Source organism: Dysidea avara, chromosome 14 (assembly GCF_963678975.1).
Source record: "Dysidea avara chromosome 14, odDysAvar1.4, whole genome shotgun sequence".
Taxonomy (NCBI): Eukaryota; Metazoa; Porifera; class Demospongiae; order Dictyoceratida; family Dysideidae; genus Dysidea; species Dysidea avara.
In genome coordinates, this window is record NC_089285.1 from 12,556,400 (window position 1) to 12,576,758 (window position 20,359).

The window sequence follows — 20,359 nt, forward strand, 5'->3', positions numbered from 1 at the left end:
GTGATGTGGATATTCAGAACGTGAGTCATGTTATAATGCTAGATGCTAGAATGTAACTGTCTTGAAATAAATTGTCTGTTGTAAAATTCAACCAAGTAGTGTACAATTATTTGTTGTATTTTGTTTTATGTGACATCTGTTGACTACATGCTGATCATTGTGATGTGGATATTCAGTTCGTGAGTCATGTTATAATGCTAGATGCTAGAATGTAACTGTCTTGAAATAAATTGTCTGTTGTAAAATTCAACCAAGTAGTGTACAATTATTTGTTGTATTTTGTTTTATGTGACATCTGTTGACTACATGCTGATCATTGTGATGTGGATATTCAGCTGGTGAGTCATGTTATAATGCTAGATGCTAGAATGTAACTGTCTTGAAATAAATTGTCTGTTGTAAAATTCAACCAAGTAGTGTACAATTATTTGTTGTATTTTGTTTTATGTGACATCTGTTGACTACATGCTGATCATTGTGATGTGGATATTCAGAATGTGAGTCATGTTATAATGCTAGATGCTAGAATGTAACTGTCTTGAAATAAATTGTCTGTTGTAAAATTCAACCAAGTAGTGTACAATTATTTGTTGTATTTTGTTTTATGTGACATCTGTTGACTACATGCTGATCATTGTGATGTGGATATTCAGTTCGTGAGTCATGTTATAATGCTAGATGCTAGAATGTAACTGTCTTGAAATAAATTGTCTGTTGTAAAATTCAACCAAGTAGTGTACAATTATTTGTTGTATTTTGTTTTATGTGACATCTGTTGACTACATGCTGATCATTGTGATGTGGATATTCAGGGAGTGAGTCATGTTATAATGCTAGATGCTAGAATGTAACTGTCTTGAAATAAATTGTCTGTTGTAAAATTCAACCAAGTAGTGTACAATTATTTGTTGTATTTTGTTTTATGTGACATCTGTTGACTACATGCTGATCATTGTGATGTGGATATTCAGAACGTGAGTCATGTTATAATGCTAGATGCTAGAATGTAACTGTCTTGAAATAAATTGTCTGTTGTAAAATTCAACCAAGTAGTGTACAATTATTTGTTGTATTTTGTTTTATGTGACATCTGTTGACTACATGCTGATCATTGTGATGTGGATATTCAGTTCGTGAGTCATGTTATAATGCTAGATGCTAGAATGTAACTGTCTTGAAATAAATTGTCTGTTGTAAAATTCAACCAAGTAGTGTACAATTATTTGTTGTATTTTGTTTTATGTGACATCTGTTGACTACATGCTGATCATTGTGATGTGGATATTCAGTTCGTGAGTCATGTTATAATGCTAGATGCTAGAATGTAACTGTCTTGAAATAAATTGTCTGTTGTAAAATTCAACCAAGTAGTGTACAATTATTTGTTGTATTTTGTTTTATGTGACATCTGTTGACTACATGCTGATCATTGTGATGTGGATATTCAGTTCGTGAGTCATGTTATAATGCTAGATGCTAGAATGTAACTGTCTTGAAATAAATTGTCTGTTGTAAAATTCAACCAAGTAGTGTACAATTATTTGTTGTATTTTGTTTTATGTGACATCTGTTGACTACATGCTGATCATTGTGATGTGGATATTCAGAACGTGAGTCATGTTATAATGCTAGATGCTAGAATGTAACTGTCTTGAAATAAATTGTCTGTTGTAAAATTCAACCAAGTAGTGTACAATTATTTGTTGTATTTTGTTTTATGTGACATCTGTTGACTACATGCTGATCATTGTGATGTGGATATTCAGCTGGTGAGTCATGTTATAATGCTAGATGTTAGAATGTAACTGTCTTGAAATAAATTGTCTGTTGTAAAATTCAACCAAGTAGTGTACAATTATTTGTTGTATTTTGTTTTATGTGACATCTGTTGACTACATGCTGATCATTGTGATGTGGATATTCAGAACGTGAGTCATGTTATAATGCTAGATGCTAGAATGTAACTGTCTTGAAATAAATTGTCTGTTGTAAAATTCAACCAAGTAGTGTACAATTATTTGTTGTATTTTGTTTTATGTGACATCTGTTGACTACATGCTGATCATTGTGATGTGGATATTCAGTTCGTGAGTCATGTTATAATGCTAGATGCTAGAATGTAACTGTCTTGAAATAAATTGTCTGTTGTAAAATTCAACCAAGTAGTGTACAATTATTTGTTGTATTTTGTTTTATGTGACATCTGTTGACTACATGCTGATCATTGTGATGTGGATATTCAGTTGGTGAGTCATGTTATAATGCTAGATGCTAGAATGTAACTGTCTTGAAATAAATTGTCTGTTGTAAAATTCAACCAAGTAGTGTACAATTATTTGTTGTATTTTGTTTTATGTGACATCTGTTGACTACATGCTGATCATTGTGATGTGGATATTCAGGGAGTGAGTCATGTTATAATGCTAGATGCTAGAATGTAACTGTCTTGAAATAAATTGTCTGTTGTAAAATTCAACCAAGTAGTGTACAATTATTTGTTGTATTTTGTTTTATGTGACATCTGTTGACTACATGCTGATCATTGTGATGTGGATATTCAGGGAGTGAGTCATGTTATAATGCTAGATGCTAGAATGTAACTGTCTTGAAATAAATTGTCTGTTGTAAAATTCAACCAAGTAGTGTACAATTATTTGTTGTATTTTGTTTTATGTGACATCTGTTTACTACATGCTGATCATTGTGATGTGGATATTCAGCTGGTGAGTCATGTTATAATGCTAGATGCTAGAATGTAACTGTCTTGAAATAAATTGTCTGTTGTAAAATTCAACCAAGTAGTGTACAATTATTTGTTGTATTTTGTTTTATGTGACATCTGTTGACTACATGCTGATCATTGCGATGTGGATATTCAGTTCGTGAGTCATGTTATAATGCTAGATGCTAGAATGTAACTGTCTTGAAATAAATTGTCTGTTGTAAAATTCAACCAAGTAGTGTACAATTTATAGTTGTAATATGGGCGCGAGTGGTTTGCTAGAATTGTATGCCCAAAGTCTGAGTGTGCAGCATGTGAAACAAGTAGCCTGGCTTACTTCCCAATAAACAGCGGTGGAAGCTTAACTGTACCAGTTACATTTTTGCATGCATGGATTGTCACTTTATCGTTACATTTTCACTCCCTTTTAGCTATTTTCTCTGACAAGCTAACAATGATGATAAGCAATACTGAAGGCCTCTCAATCAAATATTTGCTCTGTAGAATACTCAGCCAACACCTTTCAAAATCATATTTAAACTCGCAGGCAACGACAATATCCGCTGATCCCTGTTCGCCTTACATGGTTATACTTAGAAGATTATGGTATTTACAAAATCGCCATTTAAAACCACTGCTAGTACAAAAAGGAGTTGAAGTGTCTGGACACAATTGCTCAACTCTTGGCCTTTTCTTGGAGCAAACTACTGTTTACAGACACATCCTCACATTTCTGTCTAAACCAAATATACAATACCTTGTAAAGTGTTTCAAAATCTCCAATCTTCATTAATTATCACCCTTTTCATATGGCCACCCAAAAGTGGGTTCAACCTGGCAGAATAACCCACATTCAACCCAGGTTCAACCCAGTTTCTGTTCACAAGCAATCATCACATGATGGTATTCATTGAATGATAATTGTCTTCTATGCATGTTATGTATTCTTTAAAAACCGCAACTTGCTTTTGAAGCCATAAACTGAGTTCAACCCTACTGCTTTGTAGTTCGGTTATGATTTCAAGGTTCAACCCGGGTTCAACCCGGGTTCAACCCGATTAAGGTGATCATATGAACGCGTTAACCCGGGTTGAATGTGGGTTCATCCTGGTTTAAGGTGACCATATGAAAAGGGTATTAGTTGTCATCTCCCTCACACCCATTTCCTTTTGTAGTTTAGCTTTACTATTCTTTATATCTACAAGTACACAGAAGTTTTCAACTAGAGTAGGGACCATAGCACATCAATAAAAAGTACTGAAACAAGCTGGAGTAGTGCGCGATATTAAATCACAGTAAAACAATAAGAAGTGTTATATCCCTACTGTGCATTTCCATTATGGTATCTTGAGCACAGTAGGGATATAACACTTCTTATTGCTTTACTGTGATTTAATATCATGCACTACTGCAGCTTGTTTCAGTACTTTTATCGATGTGCTATGGTCCCTACTCTAGTTGAATATTCCAAATTTTTCTGTGTACTTGTTTGTTAACTTTTTTTGTAAATAATTATTATGACTGGTGAGCCCACACATACCACATCCGAAATGGCTCAGTGCACCCCAATTATCATCTGAAAAGTGAAGTATCCATTACGCTTCGTTGTCAGCTAGGTTCAATGCGTTACGCAGCATTTTGAATCAAGAACTGTTCGAAAAGCACCTCTGCAATCCACGCATACCGAAAAAAATGTTGCCGCACATCCCAGTTATACAATTATTGTCTGAAAAGTAAAGTATCCATTACACTTCTTTGTCGGTTATGTTCAACCCGTTACACAACAGTACGAATCAAGAACTGTTTGAAAAGTACCTCTGCTATCAAAATAGCCACTATGAAGAATACGAATGATTTCCGTTACAAAGGGAAGCCATCACGTGCTACCGCCAAATCGGCACTTTTCGCTGTCAGCAAAGATGAATGGGATACAAAGGAGGACACCATGAAGAATGCACTGTACGTACTGCAGTATGCCAAAAGGCACCTGTTGGGCTGAAGTGATGTCGAACAGTGAAAAAATCAAGCCCATAGCCTTGGCCGTTATCGAGTTACGCTTGTCTTAAGGCATCGGTCAGTCAGTCAGTCAGTAGAAAATTCCATTAAATAAGTTGTTTTTCTACATGTCATAAGTAATGCTCCAGCTTAGTTAATTAATGGTATGCTTCAATATACTCAACACAAAAAACTGACTTACCCTGCCAAAGATATTTTGGGTGGTCAGGCCATTGGTGGACTGCAATGGAGGTCATCGTCATGCACACTATACTTTTATTGATCTGATGTGATATTTAAGTTAGAAATTATGTAGCTATCTCTTTCATGGGATACTCAACTACATATGCTAAGCATATCAAGCTAGGGAGTAGGGGGGCTTGAAAATATATGCTTTGAAATGGCATGTGGGGCTATTTTTTTAATTGTAACTGCTAATGCATGATAGGGGCATAGGGAGGGGGGTTCAGAAACCCCCCCTGTAAAATTTTGGAGACTTCTGCAAGCAGGATCCTAACACACCATTTAGTGTGGCAGGACAAAATGAGTGAGTAATATAGTGTAATGGCACGGCACAACAATTGATAAAGCTTGCATTCATCTCTCAGGGAAGGATTTACAGAGGTAACATGAGCCCTAGGCCTCTTCAAAACTTGTTAAAAAGATCAATATACTCTAATAGAGCAGTCAGGTATACTCTAATAGAACATGCATGTAAATATATCCATATCCATATGAAGTTTTTCAGACATTCTAACATTAAATACAAAACTTAGCATGACCTTATACTGTTATAGCTTTGGTGTGCAATGTTTAAAGATATAGAGCTCCAGTAATTTATCACTTGTGTTATGCCAAATGAATTCATGCTATGCATATTTGTATAATTATATTGTTTTGATTGTAAGTCATTCCATTTGTATCAGTGGATTCATGGCTCTTATACCACAGCGAGATAACTATCACTTACAGATTACTATATGTCTCTATGTGTTATGCTGTCTGTTTCCACTAGGTGGCTTTATCTAGTACTACCTTCATTGCAGGGCACTTATATGCATCATAATTTATGTACTTTTTGCATAAATTATAGCAATTTGCTGAGTTTTGATTCATTAAAATATTGAAAGTCTCTCAGCGGCTGGGGGCTGCGCCCCCAGACCCCTGCTTCTGGTAACTCAATGCTGGTGCTAGAACCCCCTTCAAAAAATCCTGGCTACGCCCCTGCATGATATGCATGACCAATTAGCTCAATGTAATGCCATGCAGTTGTCTCACTAGAACTCAGTTTGAAAAGTAATTTAAAGACAATTAACATATAAAATGTAAATGATTTAGACCAAGCACTGTAATGGGAGCAGTGGCTATAATCTGTACTGAATGCTCTATTAGAGTATCTCAATCTTTTCATGCAAACTGAAAAGTGGTCCAACCAATGCTGGACTGTGTTACCGTGGGCTCTGGCCCTGCTTACTACAGCCATAGACTCTATTATGTGTGGTACAGTAATGCTGTCTAGTAGTAATGTTTGAGTAGAAAATTCAGTGTGCCAAAACTTAGACCTGCTTAGCCTGAATTATTGAGCATTTTTTCACCAAGGCAGCTGCCTCGGTTGCCTTAATGGTAGCTACGCCACTGAGCTGGACTAGGCCAATACATTTCCACTAATTGATCCATTTCACTTATGATCCAATCATGCCAGATATTCTATAACCTGATTTCAATTCTGATATCAACCCAGGAGATGTGTACAGTAGCCAGCCTACTGATACTAGCTACTGATACTAGCTAATGATCGAGCTAGAATACTGTCTTACTGATGCAAATAATGACTGATCATGACTACTGAATCACAACCTTGACATTTCAGCACAAGAAGGATGGTGAAGACCAAAAAAGAAGCTCTTTTATGTGACCGTTTAAAATACTGTAGTATCAGTGTCTGTGAGTGATTGATTAGTAATCAGCTCTACAGTACATAGGTAGCTCCAATGATTGGCAGACATCCAAGTAGGTAAAAACACAGGAAAGGAGAAACAACAAAAGTTTAAAGATTTGTGACCGAATCTGCGAAAAAGGGACATAATCGCACTAGCCTAAATTTACAGTATAAAGCATTGAATACATATAGTGAAATGCTTGCATATCATTGAAAAAATTCTGTAAAATTTTTTAACCCCTCTTTCTTAGTGAAGCAAAGGACTAACAATACAAACCTGGATATCATCTTATTCATCTGCTCAAGAGGAGTTGGAAAATGTTGCATTGCAGTAGACCCAAGGATACGCAAGTTATGAGCGTTTGTTTACGTCATGTCGAAGCGATTGTACGCCATCGATTTTTCTTCACAAATTTTGCCTTTGTATGCAGTGAAGATGAGTGAGTAAAGGAAAAACTTACCCAGTAATTGATTCCCCTGTTCATGGTGAACACAATGGTGAAAACTTTAGCCCGTACCTCAACCCGTTGGTAAGTTACAGCAGTTTTTGTAAGCGCCTGTAATTTATTTTCCCTATACTTGCTGTACAAATCAATTTTTCTGTTGTTGCTACTTTGTAGGGCTGTAACTCACAAAGTTATTGGCAAATGAAACTGAAATTTTGCCAGAGGGTACACTTGGCTAAGTAGATTATAAATATTTAATAAGCAGGAATTCGAAAAAATGCAATTATGTCCTGTTTTCGCAGATCTGGTCACATATGGTAAAATTGTTTGATTCCATTCAATTTTCACAATGTTCTGACAGTATGTTAGCATATGTATGTCTGAAAAGTTATTCCATGCACTGGAATTTTAATTTGGATTGGGAATCAAAAATGAAAGTAGTGACACAAAGAATTGCTAAAAAGTGGTGAAACAAAGAAGGTTGCCTATACCTCCTGCAGATATACTAAGACTAGTGGACGTTTATTTCCCAATAGTTATTGATTGAAAGAGGGATTTAATGTCTACTAGTATATCTGCAGGTATAGGCAATCATCCTTGTTTCACCACTTTTTAGTATTCCCTTGTTTCACTACTTTATGCTTTGATTCCTTATCAACTTAAAATTCTTATTTTTTCTTCTACTTATAAGGTAGAAATTAAGTTAGCTGAACAGGTGAAAAGAATGGTTCAATAGTGTTAAAGGTTTAACCTTGGGAGTTGGGAGTTAGGTCCCTGGTTTGAACTGTTGACAGTTTTTGTGCACTTTTTTGCTACTTTGTGACTGTTCTATTAGAGTATTTTGACCCAAGCAATGTTACATTATGTTGCTTTTTCCTGTAACTCTGTAGTTCTTACTTAGATTTTATTTAAACCACAAAAGGTTTGAGCTCTGATGGTTACCTATATACAGACTGAATTTCAAGTCATCTCTTTGGCGGTATACTAATCCAATAAAATGACTTTTTAATATTTCAACAAAAGGTGTTAACCAAAAAGTCCAGAAAATGTAAAAAAATGTCGGGAGCAACATGGTGAAGGCTATGCAAGATGCTTCCTTGGCGCACTTCAGTTGTTTCGCTCACTCACTACAGCTGGTTGGATTATTGTCTCAAAGAGTTGTAGCTGACATAACAGTTATTTGTACGAGTATAGTGGGTCACTTTCACCGACTCCCTCATCATACTATTACCCTTACAACCAACCACAACACAGCACCACATTGGGTCGTGCGCCACCAAGCATGGGCTACTGTTAATGACTTTAACACACAAAAACACACTAACGGATTTACACTGCACAAAGCTACTATTACAGCTCATCAGTTTTGTACATGTTGCTGATATACAAAACAGAGGAGTGGGGGCTAGCCAAAATCATAATAAGCTAAATATAAATTTGAGACTGCCCAGCCCAAGGCAGCCCCTGGGATAGGTTGTTTTTTTTTTAACCTACTAGGAAAAACCAAAAGTTGGCTCCACTCATGTTGTGCATTAACTAATGTTCAAGTAAACAGGAAATCCATGATTTCATTCTGCCAAGGCCTTCAAGTTCCATCAAAATTACCTACAGAGAATCAAGAACAAAAAACCCAAACAGTATTGGGGGGAGGGCAGGGTAGCCCACTCGTACAAACACGTGGTGTAGAATGAATTGTAAGACCTTTTATACCTACTGTCATGTGAGAGAGGCTCACGTGACAACCATATAGTATTCGTGCGGGAGCTTATTTTCTGTCTAATTCATTACATTCAACCGACAGAAAATACACCTCATCATACTATTACTCTTACAACCAACCACAACACAGCACCACATTGGGTTGTGTGCCACCAAGCGTGGGCTACTGTTAATGACTTTAACACACACTAGGGTAACAAAGAAAACGTTATAGTAATACTTGAATTTATAAGCCCAATTGCTTGGTGACAGACAATCTACTCTCCTCAGAATTAGTACATCACTGAGCCACTGGCTTCTATCAGCCACCTATGATTTGTTACACCTGTGTTAGATGGTTTATCTCCCATTTTGCTGAAGATTACGTTTTGCTGCCTGGCCAGCAGGGCACTAGAACATAGCATGAGTTGCTGTGTATAATCTCATCAGATCTTAAGAAACCTGCAGAATACTAAACAAGCAAGCAATTCAAGCAACTTAACTATGTATAAATCCGACAAAAGAATCACATCTCCCATTGTCTTGTACTGTAACTGCCACCTGGCTTCTATGTGGTTGTAAATAACCGGATATTTCTTTACTGCACTACAGGACCATAAATAACTATAGTGGCTGCATGTGCCTTTATCACTACATAACAATTATAACAGAAATATGGAATAATCAACATGTTGGCTTACTGACACCTCCTTTCCAAAGCCCTCTTGGCATTCAGGTTGTAAGCCTCAAAGTGAGATCCTTTGTCATAGGTAACGACACCATAACCACTTCTTCAGCTCCAGGCTGTGACCATTCCATCTTTGGTCATACATACCAGCACTCCAGGCTGAGACCATTCCATCTTTGGTCATACATACCAGCACTCCAGGCTGTGACCATTCCATCTTTGGTCATACATACCAGCACTCCAGGCTGTGATCATTCCATCTTTGGTCGTACCTACCAGCACTCTAGGCTGTGACCATTCCATCTTTGGTCGTACATACCAGCACTCCAGGCTGTGGCCATTCCATCTTTGGTCATATATACCAGAACTCCAGGCTGTGACCATTCTATGTTTGGTCAAACATACCAGCACTCCAGGCTGAGACCATTCCCATCTTTGATCATATATACCAGCACTCCAGGCTGTGACCATTCTATGTTTTGTCAAACATAAAGGCACTCCAGGCTGAGACCATTCCATCTTTGGTCATATATACCAGCACCCCAGGCTGTGATCTATGTTTGGTCAAACATACCAGCACTCCAGGCTGAGACCATTCCATCTTTGGTCATATATACCAGCACTCCAGGCCATGACCATTCCATCTTTGGTCATACATACCAGCACTCCAGGCTGTGACCATTCCATCTTTGGTCATGTATACCAGCACTCCAGGCTGTGACCATTCCATCTTTGGTCATATACATACCCGCACTCCAGGCTGTGACCATTCCATCTTTGGTCATATTATTATACCAGCACTCCACGTAGGCTATGACCAATCCATCTGTGGACATACCTACAGACCATGACTATTCCAACATTGGTTGTACATACAGGCAACCCTCTTAGGCTGTGGCCATTCTGTCTTGGGTCACACATACATGTATCGGCTCTATAGGTTGCCTTGGCAATAAGTACTGGTCCTCTAAGACCATTCCACCAAAGATAATGCATACAATAGCCCTCTGGACTGTGACCATTCGGTCTTTGGTCAATTTTTAAAGCTCTATATCTATTTGTCAAAAGCCATGAGTTTAAGAAAACTATACAATATGTATAAGGCTACAAATTAAAGTAGCACATCTAACATTTCTCATTATTTACGTCCATGCAGATCCCTTGGAGCCCGCTTCTACCCCAATGATAGTATCCCAAACTTGAGGTCAAATTTACTGGTAATCAAGTCAGTACCACCTGTGATTGGAACTTCTTTCTAATTTAATTTGTTCATTTTCGCAAATGCTGATGTTATCAATTCCATCCTCTTACCTGTTGACAGCCCTGACTTGTCCACTGCATTACCAGACTAGTTGGACTTCCTAATTAAACATTCGACTGTAGCTATATTTTGTTGCTACCATTTTATCAAACACAATGACCAAGTTAGGGAGGGGGTTATTTTTATGCATACATACTTCCACTTTATTTTAAATCTATTTATTTTAGAATTTTTTAATTTTATTTTTATAGCTATACCAATAATAATTTGAGCCCTTTAGCCATGCATGCATATGCCTACTATCAGAACATGAACAATAGGTGATTGAGCCGTACTGCTATTCAACCCATGAACAATATAACTGGATATGCCCTTTGCTCAATCATGAACAATAGATGGTTGAGACCTTCGCTCAATACTACTATCAACACATGAGTACAATAGATGGCTGAGCCCTTTGCTCCGTACTGCTATCATCACATGAACAATATAGCCCTTTGCTCAGTCATGAACAACAGATGGTTGAGCCTTTGCTCAATACTATATACTATCAATATAATTTATGGTTGAGTCCTCCGCTCAGTATTGCTATCAACACATGAACAACATAGCTGGTTGAGTCCTTCATTCAGTCATGAACCATTGCTGGTTAAGCCCTTTAATTAGTACTGCTATCAACACATTAACAATATAGATGGTTGAGCCCTTTGCTCAGTACTATTTATTAACACATTAACAATAGATGGTTGATCCATTTGCACAATAGATGGTTAAATTCTTTGCTCAGTACTACTATCAACATGTGAACCTAACCTTTGCCACTAAGAACAAGTAATACCAGTGAATATCACATACAGTATAGTAAAAAGCACACTCATAACATGATACCTGGTTGTAAATTTGACTTTGTATATAGCTGTCTTAACTTGGTCCATAGATTGTGGTGTTCCTATACGCCGGTTCCTTTGGACCATTAGCCAAAAAGTGGTGAATACTCCATTGGAGAATTGCATCTCCAGTATAACTATAGAGGATCCTTGAGTTGTGGTTTATAATGGTGAATTGAATTCTTAGAAATGCTATGTGGCCACAAACTTACTATATTAAACTCTCTAACAGCATTCTCTCAAGTTTGACCAAATTTGTTCCTATGGTGCTTCTCAAGCCAGATTCACCTTCTTGTCTTCTTCTCCAATATAGTGCATACATTGCACATGCACTTTTATAATTATTTGATAACAGCTAATGGCACTATAAATTGAGGTACTACCCTGGGATTGCTCTGTATGAACAAAAGCTGATGGTACACAGATTATTCTATTTACTGTTCGAATCTGTTAACCATTCATTGAATTTTGTAGGCATACATTTAGTGTTAGGAAAAAATGTCTTCCCCCTACTTGAGAACAGCAACCGGTCAACTTAACTACCAAGAATTCCTTTATTTGTTATAGAATTCTGTATCAAACCACATATAAGGATGCTCTAGACACTTTCTGGTACATGGACATTTACAGGGGCAGTTCCAAGAATTTCCAGAAACCATATTTTTCTTTACATTTTAAATTATTTTTTTAATTTATTTATTTTAAAATCCACTACCACATGTTCTAATAGACGGAATAGCTATAGCAATCTGAATGCAAACTTTGATTAGACAGTAGCATTGGACAATGTTAAGTTACTTTTAAAGAACAAAAGAAATTGGTTATGGAACTTCCTTTAACTTCTAAATAACATAATATAATTTCTTATAACTAGGGAAAGAACTCTATTATAAACAATGTGCTTCGGAGTGGAGCCCCTGGTTTTAATTGTCTGGATAACTTCTATAAGAAGGGTTCACCATGGCTATATAACACAAAGCAGCTGCTCTTCTACTTTGGAGTCCATAATAGTGGTACATTTGAAATCAGTAGAACTGTAATTCATTTCAAGGCATCGGAATGTCATGATTGAGCCTTAACTCAGTACTAGCTGCCAACACGTGGACTTATGATTGAGCCCTTTACTCACTACTATCAACACATTAGCAACATTTCCTTAGTGATATCACTGACATTAACTGAACATTGTGATTGAGCCCTTTACTCCTAGTACAATACTATCCACACAAAAACAGCCAAGCTGTGAAAAAATGTTGCAGCCTTTAAAAACCTGGGTGAAAACAGTTGTGAAATCAAAGGTGGTGGCCAAGAAATGGCTGCAATGATGTTAATGCTAATAAATTTTAACAATGCACACAGCCATTATTAAAAATTTTTAGCATTAACATCATTGCAGCCATTTCTTGGCCGCCACCTTTGATTTCACAACTTTTTTCACCCAGGTTTTTTAAGGCCGCACCATTTTTTCACAGCTTGGCTGTTTTTGTGTGGATTTCACTCCTTTTTGTACTTTATAAGGCCCCAAAACCAGCCTATGGCTGACTTTGAGGTTTGTTTTACTCACATTTCTTCTTTTCTATGTAGATACAATGATGATTATTGAAGACAGACTTATAAATGTATTTCATTGCATGGTTTAATTCAATATTTGATAATCTTATTGTAATACTCTAATAGAGTGCACATTTTTTTCGAGGATTTCTAATAGAACATACATAGAATGTTCTAGAACAATCTAGAACTTCTATTGGTAGATCTATGAAATTACAAATGTTTGATTATAAGCAGATTTCAACTAGAAATTTCATTTATAAAGCAGAAATTAAGTGAGGTGATCAGTCAAGGTAGCAGTGGTTCAGTGGTTAAGGATGCAGGTGTTAGATATGGAGGTCCCTGGTTCGAACTCTGGTAAGATTTTTTTTCGACATTTTTGCACATCTTTGCTCAGTACTACGTATCAACACATGAGATTAATTTGCTTGCTCAATCAACACATCTATTAAGCACCTTGTTTGTTCCATCAACACGTGGCATTATTTATAATATTACCGGTATCAGCATGAAGGATACGGTTGCTAGAACTTCGTGCTACCAGCATACTTTCCCCATAACATTTTTCTTGCTGTTCACCGAGCTGCCTCAGCCAAGCGCTTCCTCTATATCCCCTCAATGTGTCTAAGCAGTAAGCACCTTCTTTACGGCATCTTCAGGATCAAAAGTCCACCTCTCTGCTGGTCAGTGTCTCGGTTTTCGCCGCCATTAAAGCTCGCCATCCTGGCGGCTGCATTCTCCATCACCGTTACTCGTAGTCTAACTTGCTGTAGAAGACTCATTAACGCACTCGTAGCCCACTCATACAAACACGTGGCGTAGAATGAATTGTAACACTTTACCTTACCTTTTATACCTACTGTCACGTGAGAGAGGCTCACATGACAACCATACAGTATTCATGTGGGAGCTTATTTTCTGTATAACATTCAACCGACAGAAAATACACTTGTCTACTGCATCACATAGCCTCACAAGAATCCAAGAGAGCCTCAATAGTAGGGTCTGTTATGGCAAAATTTAGCCAAAATCAGATTAAAGCACCAAATTTGGTTCAGTGATTCCTTAGGATGTATAAATGATTTCAGAAGGGATGCCACTATGAACTCCCCCTTTACCCCTTTGTACGACAGTTAATTTTGACAACCCGCAAAATTAGAACCCACTACATTTTCAATGCTGATTAGCCCTTTTCTCAAACACATTCCCAAGGTTAATAGTTACTATTAGTGAGAGAGTAGTCCATAACATACCATAATAAAATATTATAACTCTGTATCAAAGATACACAGCTTAAAACAAAATTGTACGTTTAGCAAAAATTTAAATCGCTACAATTTAAGCACAGCTTTTTATTAAGGTATTCACAGTGTCAGATTGTTCTATCAAAAACTATGCCCATGTTTGTAGTACACTGACTATGTACTGTGCTCAGAACATAGTCAGTACTGTACTGTACTGTGCATTACTGGATATAGGTTGTAAACAGGCTCAACCGTACATATAGCCAGAACTACACTACATAGCTAAATTTGTACAATTCTATTTCCTAATTGCTGTTCTGTTATTCAAATTCCAAAGAGATGGCAAAATCAGATAAAGGTAAGAGACCATTGTCATGTTCAATTGTAACTTTAAACTAATGGTTTTAAGTCCACTCAGATTCTCAGACTTCAATAATCCCTCCAGAACAGTATAACCTGCAGCTGGTATAATTATATTGGTGACAATGATAATTGCTCGTTCTCTAGCAGTTTCTGTATGCTGGGCTAAAAAGTATTGCAATTATCAAATATTGGCATGGAACACTCTTCATTAAGGAGCACACTATGATCTGAAAATATAATAAGCGACCATTAAACCTACGTATACGGAATTGGTATTTCCTGAATGTATAGCTATAGTGCCAATAGAAAACTTGCCTTAAGTTTAGCACTGACTATGATCAGCTACTGTACATAGAGATATGCATATAGAAAAAAGACAGCATTAAACAGATAGGTAATATAATCTGGCAATGATTAAAGCTGAAGATTTTTCTTTTCACCACTCTCCAAGAGGTGATCAAAGTCAACTTAAAGCCTTGTTAATTCTGGCTATAAGGTTGAGCCTATTTGCAACACCAGCAAGTGTGAAGTATCCGGTAACCAGGTGTTCTGTGCACAGTACTTAGTCAGTATGTGCAAACATAGACATGGTTTTGATAGAAAATAAGTAACAATTATAAAAAATCCAATCCTTCATAGCCGTGTTTAAATTTTAGTGATTTTAATTTTTTGCTAAACTTATAGTTTTGTTTAAGCTGTGTATCTTTGATACAGAGTCATAGTATTTTATTATGGTATGTTTTATGGACTACTCTCTCACTAATAGTAACTATTAACCTTGGGAATGTGTTTGAGAAAAAGGCTTTACAGTATAGAAAATGTAGTGGGTTTTAATTTCATGGGTTTTCAAAATTAGCTGTCGTACAAAAGGGTGCAGGGGAGTTCATGGTCGCACCCCTTCTGAAATCACTTTATAGACCCTAAGGATTGTAAGGAATCACTGAACCAAATTTGTTGCTTTAATCTGCCATGTCAGAATCAAATCCATAAGGAACCAGACTACAGTACAACTTGCCACAGTACAACTTGCCACAGCACAAGTTGAAACAAGACATAAATAAGTACCAGGTGGAATTCCACGCTGTATATGTTCCAATCAGTCCTAGAACAAAAAATGGCTATAGCTGCTTGCTGTGCTAAAAATGACAATATTCAGCAGCCGTCTACTTACCAGTTAGGATTGGTGATAAAATATGTTGACATACTAAGTCCCACTGAAGAAGTAACCCACTCTATTTCTGCAAGACTCACTTCTATATCAATTATGATACCTTACATTCATGTATTAATTAGAACTTTAGAAAAGAATGAGGATGACAGTGGGATATGCACCATGAAGTCACAAATTCTTCATTCTCTTAGGACACGTTTTACTGGAGTTGAAGGTAGGAAGGAGCTTGCACTGACAACATTTGATCCTAGGTTTGAGGATAGATTTTTTGGAGGGGAATATTATAAAGGCTACTGTAAAGGAATTGTTGTTAGATGAAATGATGAAGGTTGCCACTAAAGCAGAGCCACAAGAGTCTGCTGCCCCCAAAAGGATGTGCCCTTTGAATAACCCTGTACTGTTAGATGTTTTCACAGAAATTATAGCTGACTCCAGTGATCAAAACCCAAATTCCAGTACAGCCAGTGAACTTGACAAATGCCTTAATGATTCACTAATTAATTACAAGACTGGGGACCCATGCAATTGATGGGGACAGCACAATAAGGAATTTCCTACACTATCTATTCTGGCCAGGCATTTCTTGAGTGTTCCAGCCACTTCAGTCCCATCTGACAATTATTTTCAGCTGCCGGTGACCTATATGATGAGAAGAGAAATAGGTTACTACCTCACCTTTCTGAGGAGCTATTATTTATACAGAACAACTTCTGCTTGGTTAGGCAAACATATGAATTTAAACAATGCATAAAAATTTACCGGTGACTGACAGTAATCAATAATACTATTCCTTGTAACTTAGTATGTGTATCTGTGTGTATACAAGGTTATTTTTCTAGATAACAATTTGGGATTATATCGGATCAGTTTAAATTATTCCCATATCAGTGCAACACTATACTTTGTTTTCAGCTATGTTATGCCCGCTATGCAGTGTGACAAACACAGAACAGTAATAGAAGTGCCTCTGTAATCAATGGATGATTTTTCCATCATAGCACAAGAAGCCTTTGATGCATTACCCATTGAAATTTCATATATAGCAACTTATTGGAAGCATTTTGGGTTGTATTGAAACTTTTGGGCTTGATTGTACCTAACCAATACTGCCATGTGCCCATGAAGGTATTGTAAGTCTGATTTCTGGTCAATATTTGTTGTGTGAGAAAGTCAAAGCAGTGTATCATGAACCATGATAGTGGTTCATAATAGAGATCGGGGCAAAATTTTTCAAAAACTCTCTAGTAGAACGCACGCCAAAAGCAGCCTTCCAGGCTTTGGATGTGTTTTAAAACCTTCCAGACCTTCCTCTAGTGTTGTGAAGACTGACCTGGAAGTATAAAACACAAGGGAAGTGGTTTTGGGAGTTTTTTTAAAAATTTACAAAATCATCCCAAATCTCTATCTTCTTATTCTTATTTCATGCGTCTACAGCCCACAGGAAGTAAATATGAGCACTAAAAACGTTTGGCGTATTTTAAAATCATTCCTACCCAGGTCTGTGTGGTATTAACATCTTTGCTTTCTAAGGTGATTGCGAGATATAGAGCAAGAGTCATGGCTTTGAGATGCCATTCACTCACGAAGCCATAAAAGCAAAAGTACAGCAGTTTAAAAAATGCCATTTGAAGCAATGCATGGGACTAAAACGCATCAAGATGTATTAAACTAAACATTACACATAAATGCTACTCACTGAAATTTGTTTCTGAACGTTTTAGAGTTCTTCAACTCGCATCAGTGAAGGGGGTGTGGCCCATAGCCCATCACTGAAACCACATTCCGGTCACTTTCCTAAGGGCTGCTACACCCATTTATCAGTCAAGAATCGACGTAACAAGCCTCGTAAGCTATCAGAAATAGCGTAACCCTTTGAATCTAAAAGGGGTGTGTGTCCCCTTTGTACACAATCGAAAATCAAGGGCAGCTCTGAGGCTTTGGGGGAAAGAATTTGCATAAGAAAACAGTATCGCCTTCCAGTATATGTATCATGCCTTAAGTCTTTTAAGCTACCGGAAATTTAATTCAGAAGGTTACTATTGATGTTCAATGTGGCAGTGCTGCTTCTGTAATGGCAACAATTCCATCATCACAGGATTGGGAAGAGTTTGCCTCTCTGCCCACTGTTTGAGCGTGAAGACCTTTTCTTTTATTATTATCTAATCCAAAACAGCCAAGCTGTAAAAAAAAGAGTGTGGCCCTTAAAAAGGCTATGGTGAAAAAAGATGTGAAATCCAAGGTGGCAGCCAAGAAATGGCTGTAATGGTAGGTTAATGGTAAAAATTTTAATAACGACAATTCAGGTGAATTTTGTGCCAAGAATAAGCGGCACAAAATTCACCTGAATTGTAGTTATTAAATTTTTTACCATTAACCTACCATCACAGCCATTTCTTGGCCATCGCCTTGGATTTCACATTTTTTTTCACCATAGCCTTTTTGAGGGCCGCACTCTTTTTTACAGCTTAGCTGTTTTGGATTAGATTTCACTTCTTTTTGTATTTGTATACCCCAAATAGGCCGGCTTTGAGGCTTTTTTAACCTATCTTTTTTTCTTTACCACAGGAAGAAGAAAAGATGAAGCAGATGTTAAATACTTTAAATATTTCTGATTTTATCAGTAAATGTACAAATTATATATGTAATGCATATAATAATTGTGACCGGATTTGCGAAAAGGTACCTTTTCCACACATTTGATATACCAGCAAACAAAGTGATGTAACACTTGACTCCTTATACTGATTAACTTTCTCTTAGTATCACAATGTAGCCAGGTGCTGTAGCTACATTCATTGATAATTTCAAGCAATTGTATGCCATGATCCAAAAGTTATGAAGCTTTAAAGTTCAACAAATGGGTCAAATTTTGTGTGTGAAAAAGGTACCTTTTTGCAAATCCAGTCACTAATTTATTACAGAACTCTCCATGGTGGTTTCTTTGTAACTGAACACTCTACAAGGTGACTTCTTCTAGCTGATCTCTCTACAGGGTAATTGTTTGTAGCTGAACTCTCTACAGGGTGATTTGTTTGTAGCTGATCTCTATACAGGTTACTTGTTTCTAGATGATCTCTTGAATTCTTTTCAGGGTGACTGCTCTATTAGAGTATCTCGATCTCGCACTTGCTACACCAAGTTGGATTTCGTGTTATAACTCCGTGGCTTTAAGTCTGATTCTCCTACACCATTGAAGAGCCTTTCTAAGATGATTACTCCATCTGTACAGCGATTTTCAAAGCATTACCCCAAGCGGTTTATCTGGTAGGCGTGGCAAGTAGTCATTTTTTATTAGCTAATCTCGATTGTGTAATTGTTACACACTGTTGGTTCTTTCGTTGTATCTTCCTGGTTTTTAGCTCAATTTCTTTCAAACCACAAAAGGTTTGAGGTTCAATAGTTAACCTATTCACCCACCGATTTTCAGCTTTGATTTATCCTGTAGGCGTGGCAACATATTGGTGTTATTTTTTGTGCATAATCGCTCATAACTCTTTGCTTGTTTACAGGGCCGGAGCCTATGGTCTGGCCGGTCCCGCATCGGCCGAACCACTTTTCAGCTACTTGAATGTGAAAAAAGATCGAGATACTCTAATAGAGCAGTCATCATAATATACTCTAATAGAACAGTCATCGCAATACTCTAATAGAGCATTCGGTATAGAAAATAGCCACTGTTCTACTTTGTCTAAGCCATTACATCTATGCTAATTGGCCTCAAATCACTCAAAATTTCCAGTGAGTCATCTGCATTGCACTGCATTGAGCTAATTGATCACTCATGTGCATGCATTAGCAATTACAAACCCAATGGCTTCTGTATCTCAAAGAACTAAGTTTTCACTGAAATTTTGAAAGTAAAATTAGCTATTAAATTGAATTAATTGGTACTGTAGTACAAAATTACCAGGATACATCCTTAATGTTACCAAAAGGAGAAAGAGGCTTTGCAAGTAAAATAGTTTCCAGATGCCATTTCAGAGCATCTATATTCGAAAATTTTCCTGGGGGAGCATGCCCCCAGATCCCCCTAACTTGGCATGCTGTGTGTGCTTTGCACATGCAGTTGAGTATCACATGATCTAAACATCACATCAGATCAATAAGAAGTAGTATGACTTCCATTGCAGTCCATGGATGGCCGGACCACTCAAAATCTTTGGGCTCCGGCCCTGCTTGTTTATCATATTCCAGCCAAAGTTGGTACCAAGATACACCTTTATACCCCCTTTCTCTGTGCCAAGTGTCAAGGCAATCGGATATGGTGTTCACGTTTTATAGCAGTTTTTGTAAGTGTGCGAAAAGAGAAAGAAAAATAATAACAAGAAAAAAAATGAAGAAACTAAGCCAATTTTTGAAGTTGCATATCTCGGGAACACCAGAAGCGATTTTGC